The sequence below is a fragment of the Cynocephalus volans genome, chromosome X, assembly GCF_027409185.1.
Source record: "Cynocephalus volans isolate mCynVol1 chromosome X, mCynVol1.pri, whole genome shotgun sequence".
Lineage (NCBI taxonomy): Eukaryota > Metazoa > Chordata > Mammalia > Dermoptera > Cynocephalidae > Cynocephalus > Cynocephalus volans.
The window spans coordinates 57299714-57312375 of record NC_084478.1 but is presented as its reverse complement, the minus strand read 5'-3'; the positions used below and the strand labels follow the sequence as shown (position 1 = coordinate 57312375).

At 42.6% G+C, this 12662-nt stretch overlaps 1 protein-coding gene across 1 annotated transcript in view; it reads left to right on the top strand.

Moving 5' to 3' along the window:
- Nucleotides 1-12662, top strand: part of CASK (calcium/calmodulin dependent serine protein kinase) — a 378414-nt gene that overhangs the window by 224757 nt on the left and 140995 nt on the right. The gene's annotated exons all lie outside the window — the stretch shown is intronic.

The following is a 12662-nucleotide window of genomic DNA, read 5'->3' as shown; positions in this document are numbered from 1 at the left end:
GTGAAGAAGAACCCCCGCTTTCTCCTAAGAGCTGGTTTCTCAGCAAGTAGTGGGAGTATTTCTTTCAAGAACTGTTAAAAACCACAGAAACTATAGTCCAAAGTTTGGAAATTTATGATAACACTGAAAAGTTATTAGCCTTGTAAGAAAGATCTGATGAGAACACATAAATAGACCTGATAATCAGTTTCATTATCCTTCAACTTTGACTTTTGTCTTTTCACATAGGCTTGCATGTGCTGGCTAGACATCGTCTTTTAGAATGCACAGCACAGAAGTACTATAGCAGCCTCAGCGGCAGTCGTAAGAATTGGAATCACCTCAGAGGTGGCAGTTGGAAAGTAAATGGAAAATTAGCAGGTTTGGGGAAGGGGAGAAACTTTAGCATTGGATTAGATGAGCCAAAAATAGTTTTGAGGACAGTCAAATTTTCTTTTTTTTTTTTTACGTTTATTTATTAATATTACTATTTTTTTTTTGCATTCTTTGATGTTGCAGAGCAGTTGGTGGGGAGGGAGAGAGGGGAAAGGGGAAGGAAATACGGTGGGAGAAGGAGGAAGGAGGAGGGGCAGGGTTGAAGCCTGTGGCACCCCCTTCATTCCTGCATGGGAGACCAGGGGCTTCCAGCTGTGGCTTGGTCATTACTAGGTTGGGCACAGATGTCAGAGGGGAGTGGCTGAAGCCCCTGCCCCCAACCCACGCCACCCCAGCTCAGGAGCCCAGGGCACTTCCTGCGGCGGCTCGGTGGTTGTTGCTGGGCTGGTTATGGGTGTTGGAGAAGCATGGCCAAGGCCTGAGGCCTTCCCACCTCCCTGGCTTGGGAGAGACCAGGGTGCTTCCTGCGGTGGCTCAGTGGTTATTGCTGGGCTGGTTGCGGGTGTCAGTGGGGTGTGGCTGCAAATTTTGAATTTCAGCATCTTTGAATCAGACAAATTTGGTTCATATGCTTATGCTTCAGAACCAACCATTCTTTTCTTTGGGTTCTTTGAATAGCCAAAAGTAGATAAAGATTTCTGAAAATGAAACATTTGATGGTAGAATTCTAAAAATAATTAGATCATTACACTGCCACAGGTACAAAACACACACATGCGCACACAAGGGTACTTCAAAAAGTTCATGGAATAATAGAATAAAAAGATAATACAAACCCTTCTGTGAACTTTTTGAAGACCCTCATGTATGCACATCTATACTCTGGGAAACAGTGACTTGGATTGCAATGAGATTTAGGAATTAAAAAGGTATCATATATCAGTTCCCAGAATTCTCACCATTCCACTGTCTCTTTCTTTCTAGGACCAAGGTTTCTTGGCCATTTTATTACCAATCACTTCTTTTGAATTTTTAGATAAAATTGTTTTAAGTCCCTTTCTCCATGTCACTTCCTGTTCTTATTCAAGGGGAAAAAAGAGAGATGTTGTATTAGTCCATTTCTGTTGCTTATAACAGAATACCCAATTTGTAAAGAAATAGAATTTATTTCATACGGTATTGGAGGCTGGGAAGTCCAAAGTCCAGGGAATACATCTGATGAGGGCCTTCTTTGGTGGTGACTCTCCACAGCAACACAGGGTATCAGATCGTGGAAATGGGCTGAACAAGAGAGAGCCAACCTCCTCATTTGCTCTCCCTTTAACACCATCAGAACCATGCCCATTATCACCCATTAATCCATCAATGAATTAATCCATTTGTGAGGGTACAGTCCTCACAATCTAATCACCTTCTAAAGACCCTGCCTTTCAATTACCAGAATAGGATTTCCCACCTTCTTAACCTTCATACAATGGAGATTGAATTTCCCACCTATGAACCTTTGGGGGAAACATCTGACCCATAGCATTCTGCCCCCCCAAAGAAAGTTCATGTCTTTCTCACAGGTAAATACATTTATTCCATCCTCAAAGTCTTAACTGGTTTCTGCTCAAAAGTCCCATCTGTGAAATCAAACAAGTTATCTACTGCCAAGATACAATGGGGGGCTGGCTGGTTACTCAGTTGATTAGAGCACAGCCTTGTAACACAAGGTCAAGAATTTGGATCACTGTACCAGCCAGCAGCCAAAAAAAAAAAAAAAAAAAGATACAATGGGAGAACAGGCATAAGATAGAAATTCTCATCCCAAGATGGAGAAATGAGCTAAAAGAAAGGGGTAACAGGTCCCAAACAAGTCCAAAACCCAGCAGCACAGGCATTAAATCTTACAGTTGGAGAATATTCTCCCTTGACTCCATGTCTGGTGTCCTCTGCATGTGTGGGGTTGGACCTCCAAGTCCTCAGGCAGCCCTACTACTGTGGCTTTCCTGGGCTCATGCTTCAGCTCTCCCAGGCTGGCATTGTACACTGGTAGCTCTACAGTTCTGGGATCTCCATGGTAGTCCTGCACCCATGGCTCCACTAGGCATGGCACTGGTGGGGGTTCTCTGCTGCAACTCTGAACTCAAAATTCCTCTTGGTATTGCTTTAGTGAAGGCGCTCTTCTGTGACTCTGCCCCTGTGACAGATCTCTTCCTGGGCCCCCAGGCTTTTCCATTCATCCTTTGAAATCGTGGTGGAGGCTCTGGCACAGCTCTGGCATTCTGCAAGCCTGCAGACTTAACACCACATAGACGCCACCAAGACTTCCAGCTTGTATCTTCCAAAGCTGCAAGTCCAGCCACACCTGGGGCCAATTAAGCCATGGCTAGAGAGCTAGAACAGCCAGGATGTAGGGAGCAGCATCCTAAGGAGGCCTTGGGCAGCAAGCCTGTGGAGGGCATCCAAGGGTTTCGAGCCTGTTCACCAAAACCATTCTGCCTCCCTAGGTTTCTGGGTCTGTGATGGAAGAGGACCCTCCAAGATCTCTGAAATGCCTTTGGGGTCTTTCTTCCATTTTCTTGATGATTCCTTTTTTCTGTCCTGGTCTCCTTAATAAAAGGTCTCTGGGGTACACCCTTGGTTTCCTCTCCCAAATACACCTTTTTACTTTTTAATTGGCCAGGCTCAGAGTTTTCCATTTTTTTACCCTCTGCTTACCTTTTAATTATAAATTCTGCCTTTATGTCATGCCTTTGCTATTGTAAATCAGCATAGACTGTTAGAAGTATCCACACAGCTGACTGAATGCTTTGCTGCTTGGATATTCCTTCCACCAAACACTGGTTCATTGCTTTTTTTTTTTTTTTTTTTTTTTTTTTTGGTGGCTGGCTGGTAAGGGGATCCATGGTTCATCACTTTTAAGTTCCAGATTCCATGAAACTTTGGTGTATGAACAGAATGCAGCCAAATTCTTTGCAACGCTATAACAAGGGTGACTTTTGATCCAGTTTTGAATGAGCTCTTCTTTATTTCTGACAGTTTCTCAGAGTGGCCTTTACTGTCCATATTTCTATCAGCATTCTGGTCACCACCATTTAACCAGTCTCTAAGACATTCCAAACTTTCCCTGGTCTTCTTGTCTTCTAAACTCTAGGCTTTTTCTAGCCTGCTCCTCCAAATTCCTCCAGCCTCTGCCCATCACCCAGTTCCAAAGCCACTTCCACATTTTCAGTATTTGTTATAAGCAACACCCCACTTCTTGGTACCAATTTTCTGTATTAGTCTGTTTCTGTTGCTTATAACAAAATACTTGGAACTGGGTGATTTGTAAGAAAACAAAATGTATTGCTTACAGTTTCAGAGGCTGGGAAGTCCAAAGTTCAGGGAGCATATCTGGTGAGGACCTTCTTTGGTGATGACTCTCCACAGCAATACAGGGTGTCACATGGCAAGAATGGGCTAAGTAAGAGAGCTAACCTGCTCACTCGCTCTTTTTTTTTTTTTTTTTTTTTTTTGGTGTCTGGTGCTCTCCTTTTAAAGCCATCAGAACACCACCCATTATCATCCATTAAACTGTCAAGGGATTAATCCATTCACAAGGGTACAGTCCTCACAATCTGATCACTTCTTAAAGGCCTCATCTTTAAATTACCATAATAGGATTTCCCACCCTCTTAACATTCGTACAATGGAGATTAATTTTCCAGTGCATGAACCTTTGAGGGGCACAAAGACAAAGAAGAATTGGGTATCTGAGGTCTTCTCTTCTGTACCTATTAGAATCTGTATTCATTTTCTCTTATTAAGAGCTCCAAGTGTTGAAGTCACAAGTTTTCCTGAGAACCACGTTTAGAAAGGTAATAGTAATAATAGTAAATGGCAGCCACTGGACTTTTTTAATACATATTAATTCATATAATTTTTGAAACATCTCTGAGATCAATACTATTATTACTATCATTTTCTAGATGATAGATTTAGGTACACAGAGGATAAATAACTTACCTACAGTAATACAACTAGTATATTGTAAGACCTAGATTTGAACCCAGGTAGTCTGACTTCAAAGCCCACATTCTTGGCTGCTACTTGATACTGACTCTCATAATATATGTTAGTACTCACCAGAATCTAATTTGTTACTTTAGTTAAGGTGACCAAGTATCCCAATAACCAAAAATATATCTCACTTATGTACCTATTTCCAGTTTTCAGTTTGGAAATTTATTAACTCCTGCCAACTCTCCATCATAAGGGTACCCATTTCCCTTTGTAATCGTTGAGTAATGTGAGAGTCATATTTTGAGAGTGTGAATATACTGTTTTCCTTTCACCCAATGGATTTTAGCATTCATTGATAATTCTTGCCTAAATCAGCTGTTTCATTGGTGGTTGCATCTTGGTGATCTTTTGATGGAGAGATATACATAAGACCTGAAGTAGTCATTTCAAGGCATCACTCTAAACAGGTGTTGTTGTTTTACATATTTCTCAAATAGCACTATATGTGCATAGTTTCTAATATTTTCCTGTTGCCTCTTCTTCCCTTTCCTCCACCAAAAACCAGCCTAAAATGCATTGTTTTAATGAACTATAAATAAAGTATTGAATCTGGGAAACATAAGTTCTATAGAGTTACATATATCCCAAAATATCTGGCAGAAAAAAATTGGAAAGAAGAAACCTGACTTAAATTTTAACACACAAAATGTCTGTAAGAGGCTCACTTCTTTGGTGGTGCTTTGGCCAGCAGAGGGCAATATATTACCAGCCCTAGTTAAACCTCTTTTGCTATTAGAGGCTGAAGCATAAGCTGCCTGCATAGCACTGTATTCCAGCTAGAAACTTAAAACAATAGAACATTTTGGGGGGTTTTTTAAGCTCTAATAAAATGATAAACTTCTTTATTTTAGTAGCTGAAAAGCACTTTAAACGTGATAGAATAAAAGTAATTATATAGATAATGGATTTCTGTCCTTAAGATGAAAACCCAGTGCTACTCATCTACATTTAATAGGATATGTCCTTGGGGATTGTTTTGTTTTTTACTAGTGATTATCACAAGAGTCACCTTGTAAAATATTCACAACTACAATTATCCTGGTGATAAAAAGAAAGTCTGACATTTTACTGTATATGAATTTTTATGGGTTCCCGTCAAGATGGCGGAATAGACGGTCCCCAGCGTCACCCTCTCCCACAAATCAACCAATTTACAACTATAAAAAATGTAACATCAGCCAAGCTGCAGCCACTGGAACTCAGGGGAAGAGGAGGAGAGACCTATGGAGTTCATGAAGGCGGGAGAAACCATGATGAGAGAAAGAAAAAACTGCTCTGAGCATTTCGGGCTGTGGCTACTTTAAGGCTTGACCTGCTGAGTGCATGGAGCAGGAGCCGCAGCTGTGCCCTTCAGATGGAGTTACTTGGTGGCGGCAGGGGAGAAGAGGACCTTAGTGGCCCTGCGGACAGCAAGACCACTAATAGGGTTCCCGTGGACCCACACAGGTGCAAGGAGCCAGAACAGCTGAAAAAGGGGAGCCATTCAGAGGCTGGTGAGTCATCACAAGGGAATGGCACAGGGCCCGTCCCATGGGAAGTGTTTGGAGCACGGGCAGTGGGGGAGATGGGCCCACCAGGAGAACACTGGGACACAGCAAGGACAGCTGATCTGCCCCCCAGTCAGCACAGAACCACTCAGAGGAGACTGGTCAGGAATGCAGACTTGCATGGGATGCAGTTTGATGAAAACCTCAGGCCCAGATCAGAGATTCTACACAACCCAGGTTCACCAGGTCTCTGGAGAGCTGGGAGTACCTATAAGGTCAACCATTAAATCCTGAGCTGCACAAAAAGCCTTCTCAAAGGAAACAGCAGCAAAGCAGCAATTTAGCTCAACACCACAGCTCAAGTACTAATTCCCACAGGCAGTTCCCCCATTTTAGAAGTAAGCAAAGGACAACAAATTAGTTCCAGCCCAGGCACACCACTAGCAACTTGGGGCCCACCAGGGGACATTAGGCAGGGAGTCAGTGACCAGACCCCCACCCACAACCACTCACACTGCCAGTGCCTCAGGGCCCCACCTGGGGGCCTGGGGTATGGATCCAGGGACTGGAACCCCCTCCCACAACCAGGTACACCACACCAGCACCTCGGGGCCCACCCAGGGGCCCAAAGCATGGATCTGGGGACCAGACACTCCTCACAACCAGGCACACCACCAGCACAAAGGAGCATGCTAAAAACATCACCTCCATGTAGGTGACCCACCACAGCCACCACAATAAACACAGCTGCCACAAAAGCGGCTAGATGCCACAACCACCACACAGATGGTCCACCAGCCACTGGAGCACATTGACACAAGGAGAACCAGCATAGATAAAGAAAAGAAGAGGACGTCTCTCTCCACAGAGACCATTTCAGAGTGACAGAAGAAGCGTCTGCTCTCTGATAATATTGGGAGACCTGATCACACCTCTCAGCATTGGACAGATCATCTAGGCAACAAATCAACAGAGTGACCGTTATTCTTTCAGAAGGAGAGAAGAAATCTAGGGTAATTAGAGGGGGGAGGGGGGAGGGGGAAGGGGTTGGTGAGAGATTGGACAAGGGACATAAAGAATAATTACGATTTGTAACAATATATATGCTAGTAATATTGATCTGATCAACATATCTCAATGTTGAACCCCCAAAATATGTATAATCAATTTTGATTCAATAAAAATTAAATTTTTTTTTAAATGAATTTTTATTACCATATCTTTTAGTTTTTCTTCAGCTCTTTTTTAATCTTAGCAATTGATGGGCATAGTTTTAAAAGTCAAATAATACTAAAAGGCTTATAATGAAAACAACATGTTATGTCTGTTAATAAATGTAATTTAAAGTACATTTCACTTAATGAAGAAAGTATAGTAGAAATCATCTTTATCCTTGGCTGTAGTCACTGTCTCCTATCAGCCTAACAACTATGCAGATCCCTTTATCTTAAGAGACACCTTCACTGGTTGCCTCATTATTCGGCTTGCTCCATCAGGGTGAACATATGCTTGTTTTTTATCTCTGGGAACACATAGTCTGTTACTAAATCTTCAATAACACCACACCCCACCTTGCAATGGTTTAGAAAATACATCTCTCTCTCTCTCTCTCTCTCTCACACACACACACACACAGCTTTCAAGTAAAATAATTTGAGGCATTGTCTTTTTTTGTTAAATTACTATATTTGTTGTTCACCTTTTTAGAAATTAATACTACATATACTCTTCATTTATATTCTGTATACATTATTTATCTATCACTGCATACCAAACCACCTCCAGACTTGGTGGCTTAACACAACAACCATTTTTATTCACTCTCAATTCTAATTTGTTCTGGGCTCAGCTGGGCAGTTGCTCTGTCAGTCTCACCTGGGGTCATGCATGCAGCTTGGTCATCTGGCAGCTCAGCTGAGGCTGCGTGGTCCAAGATGGCCTCACTCACATGTCTGAAGCGTCACCTGGGACAGTTGGGCAGACTGGGCATCTCTCTCCATGTGATCTTTCATCCTGAGCTTATTTACAATGTGATAGTATCAGGGTTCCAGGAGGGCAAAACTGGAAGCTTCAAGGTCTCTTAAGGCCTTGCTCAGATGTCATACAATGTCCACCACATTTTATTGGTTAAAGCAAGTCTTAATACCTGCCCAGATTCAAAGGGTAGGGAAATAGACTCTACCTCTGGATGAGAGGAGTGGCAGAGAATTTGGGGCCATTTTTAATCTACCACATTTCTTTTAATGTGCTTGCAATTTTAATGTTCTAACTAGACTTTTATATTTTTTCCTCAAAGTGCAATGAATTGGCTCTCCCCTCAGGGATTAATATAGTATGTGTATCTCAGAGTCCATTGCTTCCTGGGTAATATTCCTAAAAGAAAAGGAAATTTTATTTTGTGAAGGGATGCCAACTGTATCCCACTTTGGTCTTGTATTTGTCATGTTATTTTTAGTATTTCTTGTATTAAAAGGTATATTAAATGTGTCGTGAATCCACAGTGTTTCCTTTGTGCTTTTTATCCTCTGTAAATAGCCTCTCCTTTTCTCCTTCCAGAATATTAATCTAGCATTTCAGTAAAACTAGAAGAAAGGTCTATTTCTGCTACTTCCCAATAGTTTGTTTGATCCTGAGAGCTGGATAAATTCATTAACATCTCCAATACTAGAGCTTGAAAGAATGTAGAAAGATGATTAGTCTAGTATAGTGGGAGAGCTTTTCCCCCACCATGCTAGGTTGTACTCATTACTGAAGGTTTCATTATTTTCAGGATTTTAAATGTCAAACTATGGTACTTGCATTTACTTACTAAGCTGCCTCCTGTCCCTGTAATTGGTCTCGACAAAGCTGACCCAGTGTGTTCCTGTGTTTTTCAAGTTTCACTGGCCACAATGGGGAACTGAATATGAACATGCATGCAAACCTCATCAGTTTCCTTTGTAGCCAGTTGAAAGTTGTTTTTAATATAGAGGAGACAGCCTTTTTTCTTTTGAATACAAACTGAAATTCCACACAGGTATGAAGTATTTTTGCTTCTGACAGATCAGGGGACACGAGAAGAGGGCACTAAACTGTAAGACAGGCAATTAAAAGAGAAAGCAGGAAAACAGAGACAAAACTGAATTGGGGAAGAGAAAGAGGTGCTGCTGAGTACAGAAAAGGAAGAAAGGGGGGTGGGGGTGCTGGAAAATCTCTATAAGTAATAGCACACAGGAAGAGGCAGGAAATGTAGAAAGGAACTGTCTGGAAAGGGCCCTGTATAACAGCTATGCCAGCAGTATTCATGGAAGGCATTAAGTTCTTTTGGTTCAGAAATTGGCTGTTGGACAAAATTTGAAAATATAACACATTAGAGTGATTACCATTCCCATCCGTGTTCATACTATTGAGCCAAGTTTATAGTGAAGGTGTCTTGTCCCCATTTCAGAATACAATGTGGTGACCAGTTCAGCCACTCTTGATTACACAGGACAAAGCCAAGGATCAGATACGTAAATATCTGATATATATAACAGATAAATATAACATATCTTCTCCTGGCATCCTACCAGGTGCCCTCACACTCTTCTAGTTGCTCAAGTTCCAGAGCATGGTTCTGACTAGCATAAAATAGAATGGGATCTGTTACCTCTCCTGTCCAGGACATTGCTATTACTAATGAAAGCTAAAGCTAAATTACCCTTTTTGTGTTACTTCCCCCAGCTCATTTGATCCAGATTGGCTTCCACTGTATATCTCCCTAGTTCTGATATTTACCCTCAGCTTCTGGCCATTCCCTTTTATATTCTTCCCCTACCTTTCCCTTGGAATTTGGGTATTTGGATAACATGTATAGAGTGTTTCCTACTTGCCAGGCACATTTATTAACTCATTTAGTCCTCATAATAACTCTATGAGTTAGGTACTACTATTATTCCCATTTTCTCAGTAGGAGGAATCCAGCTTGTCCAACGTTGCATAGTAAGTGGTGGAACCAGAAATTGAACTCAGCCAGTCTGACTGCATCATCCAGCCTTTGAACCTATTTGTTATGCTGCCTCTCAGTTCGTAATTTAATAATGTTTAATGTTATTGGGCTAAGAAGACATATTGGATGGGCTGGCCAGTTAGGTCACGTTGGTTAGAGCATATTATTGATTTATAATACCAAGGTCAAGGGTTCGGATCCCAGTACTGACCAGCTGCAAAAAAAGAAAGAAAAGAAAAGAAAACTCTTGGATTCAGCCTCACGATAATTCTTTTGTTTGTTTGTTTGCTTAATTAGGTTTCAGCATTTGCTGCTGTCACTCAAGTACTAAATCTTTTTTTTGTTTGTTTATTTATTATTTTTTTACATTCTATGATGTTGTTGCAGAGCAAGGACCAATGGAAGGGGGAAGGAAATAGAGTGGGAGAAGGAGGAGGGGTGGGGTTGAGGCCTGTGGCACCCCACTCATTCCTGCAGGGTAGACCAGGGGGCTTCCAGTGGTGTCTTGGTCATTGCTGGGCTGGGTGCAGATGTCAGGGGGGTGTGGCTAAGGACCTTGCCCCCCACCACCACCCCAGCTCTGGAGCCCAGGGTGCTTCTTGCAGTGGCTCGGTGGTTGTCGTTGGGCTGGTTGCAGGTGTTGGGGGGACATGGCCAGGGCCCTCAGCATCCCACCACCCTGGCTCGGGAGAGTCTGAGGCTCTTCCTGCAGCAGCTCAGTGGTCATCACTGGACTGGTTGCAGCTGTCAAGGTGCATGGCTGAGGCCCTTAGCCCCCTACTGCCCCGAATCAGGAGAGCCTGGGTGCTTCCTGACACATTTCAGTGTTCGTCACTGGGCTGGTTGTGGGTGTCAGGCGGTTGTGGCCAAGGCCCTCAGCCACCCACTGCCCCAGCTCTGGAGAGCCCAGGGCACTTCCTGTGGTGGCTTGGTGGTTGTTGCTGGGCTGGTTGCGGGGGACATGGTTGAGGCCCCCAGTCTTCCCTCCTCCCTGGCTTGGTAGCCCAGGGGAATTCTGGTCCTTCTAGGTTTTATAGGTGTTCTTTAGTGATGTGAGACCTTTACTAGTTAATATCAAACATTGTCTTTGGTCTGTGAGTATTTCTTCTTCCGGTTCTGTGTTGGATTATTTGCTGTTCCTACCACTTAAACCCTGCACTGGAACTAATTTGTTGTCCTTTGCTTACTTCTAAAATGAGAGAACTTCCTGTGGGGCCCAGCACTTGAGTTCTGTGGTTAAGCTAAATTGCTGCTTTGCTGCTGATTCCCTGGGGAAGGCTTTTTGTGCAGCTCAGGTTTTAATGGTTGACTTGATAGGTACTTCCGGCTCTCATGAGAGCCAGTACACCTGGGTTGTTTGGGAACTCTGGTCTGGGCCTGAGTCTTTTCAGCAAACTGCACCCCCTGCAGTTCTATATTCCTAACCAGTCTTCACTGAGTGGTCCTGTGCTGATTTGGGGGCAGATCAGCTGTCCCTGCTATGCCCCAGTGTTCTCCCGGTGGGTCTGTCTCCCCCACAATCTGCACTCCATACACTTCCTGTATGGTAGGCCATGTGCCAGTCCCTTGCAATGACTCACCAGCCTCTGAGTGGCTCCTTTTTTTTCAATTATTGTGGCTCCTTGCTCCTGTGTGGGTCCACGGGAACCCTATTACTAGTCTTACTGGCCTGGGGGCCACCAAAGCCCTCTTCTCCCCTGCAGCCTCCAAGCAACTTCATCTGAAGAGCACAGCTGTGGCTTTTGCCAGCTCCTGCTCTGTGAGCTCACCAGCTCCAGCCTGGAAGCGGCCAGGGCTCAAAACAGTCAGAGAGGTTCTTTCTGTGTCTCATTGTGGCTTCTCCACCTTCATGCATTCTCTAGGTCTCTCCTCCTCTTCTCCTGCGCTCTAGTGGCCCCAGCTTGGCTGTCGTTGCTTTTTAATAGTTGTAAATTGGTTGATTTGTGGGAGAGAGTGACACTGGCGACTACCTATTCTGCCATCTTGAACAGAAGCCCCTCACCATAGTTCTTAATACTCCACATTCATTGGCCAAGACTAATCTCTTGGACTATGTTTGTATGGGCAATACCAACATTTTCTTAGGACTTTTTTTTCTCCCTAAATTTCCCTCATCCCCTAGTGAATGGCCAATTATTTCTTTAGATATGTTAATACATTTAATCAGTTCATGTCCCAGTCTAAGAGACTTTCTATCTCTTTAAAATTGTTTTATGTATGTGTACTCAGGTGTTTGGATTTTGTAGTTTAACTCTCAGAAAACACTTCTGTTTTCATGTTCTCAGGGAACATTTCATTTGGATTCCTCTGTTCTATTTATAACTGAAATGCCAAGCTGTCTAATTACAAGATAACTTCATCTGCAAATTCTTTAGGATGGTCCTTGAGGAATGCCTATCAAAGGGCCAATGTTTATCTAGATTTATTAACTAGAAAATGTTTTTTACCTTGCTTATGATGTCTGGCAAAAGCAAAGTAAAAAATAAAAGCACATACTAGTAGAAGTTATTTGAAACCCATATAAACAAGGATGGATTAGTATCCAGGATATATAAAAAAGTACTTTAACAATTTCTTTAAAAGAAAGAAAGAGAAAGAAAAGAAAAGCAACTCATTAGGGATAAAAGGAAAAGGGAGAGGTGTAAATATGAACAGGCCATTCACCCAAGAAGAAACCTGAATGAGCAAAAAAATATATGAGATGATACTCCATTTCACTAGTAATCAAGGAAGTGAAAATTAAAACCAGAGTGAGATACTTTTTTACACCAGGCTGGTAAAAATTAGTAAATCTGATAAAATCAAGTGTTGGTGAGGATGTGGGTAAACAGGAACTTATTTCTGCC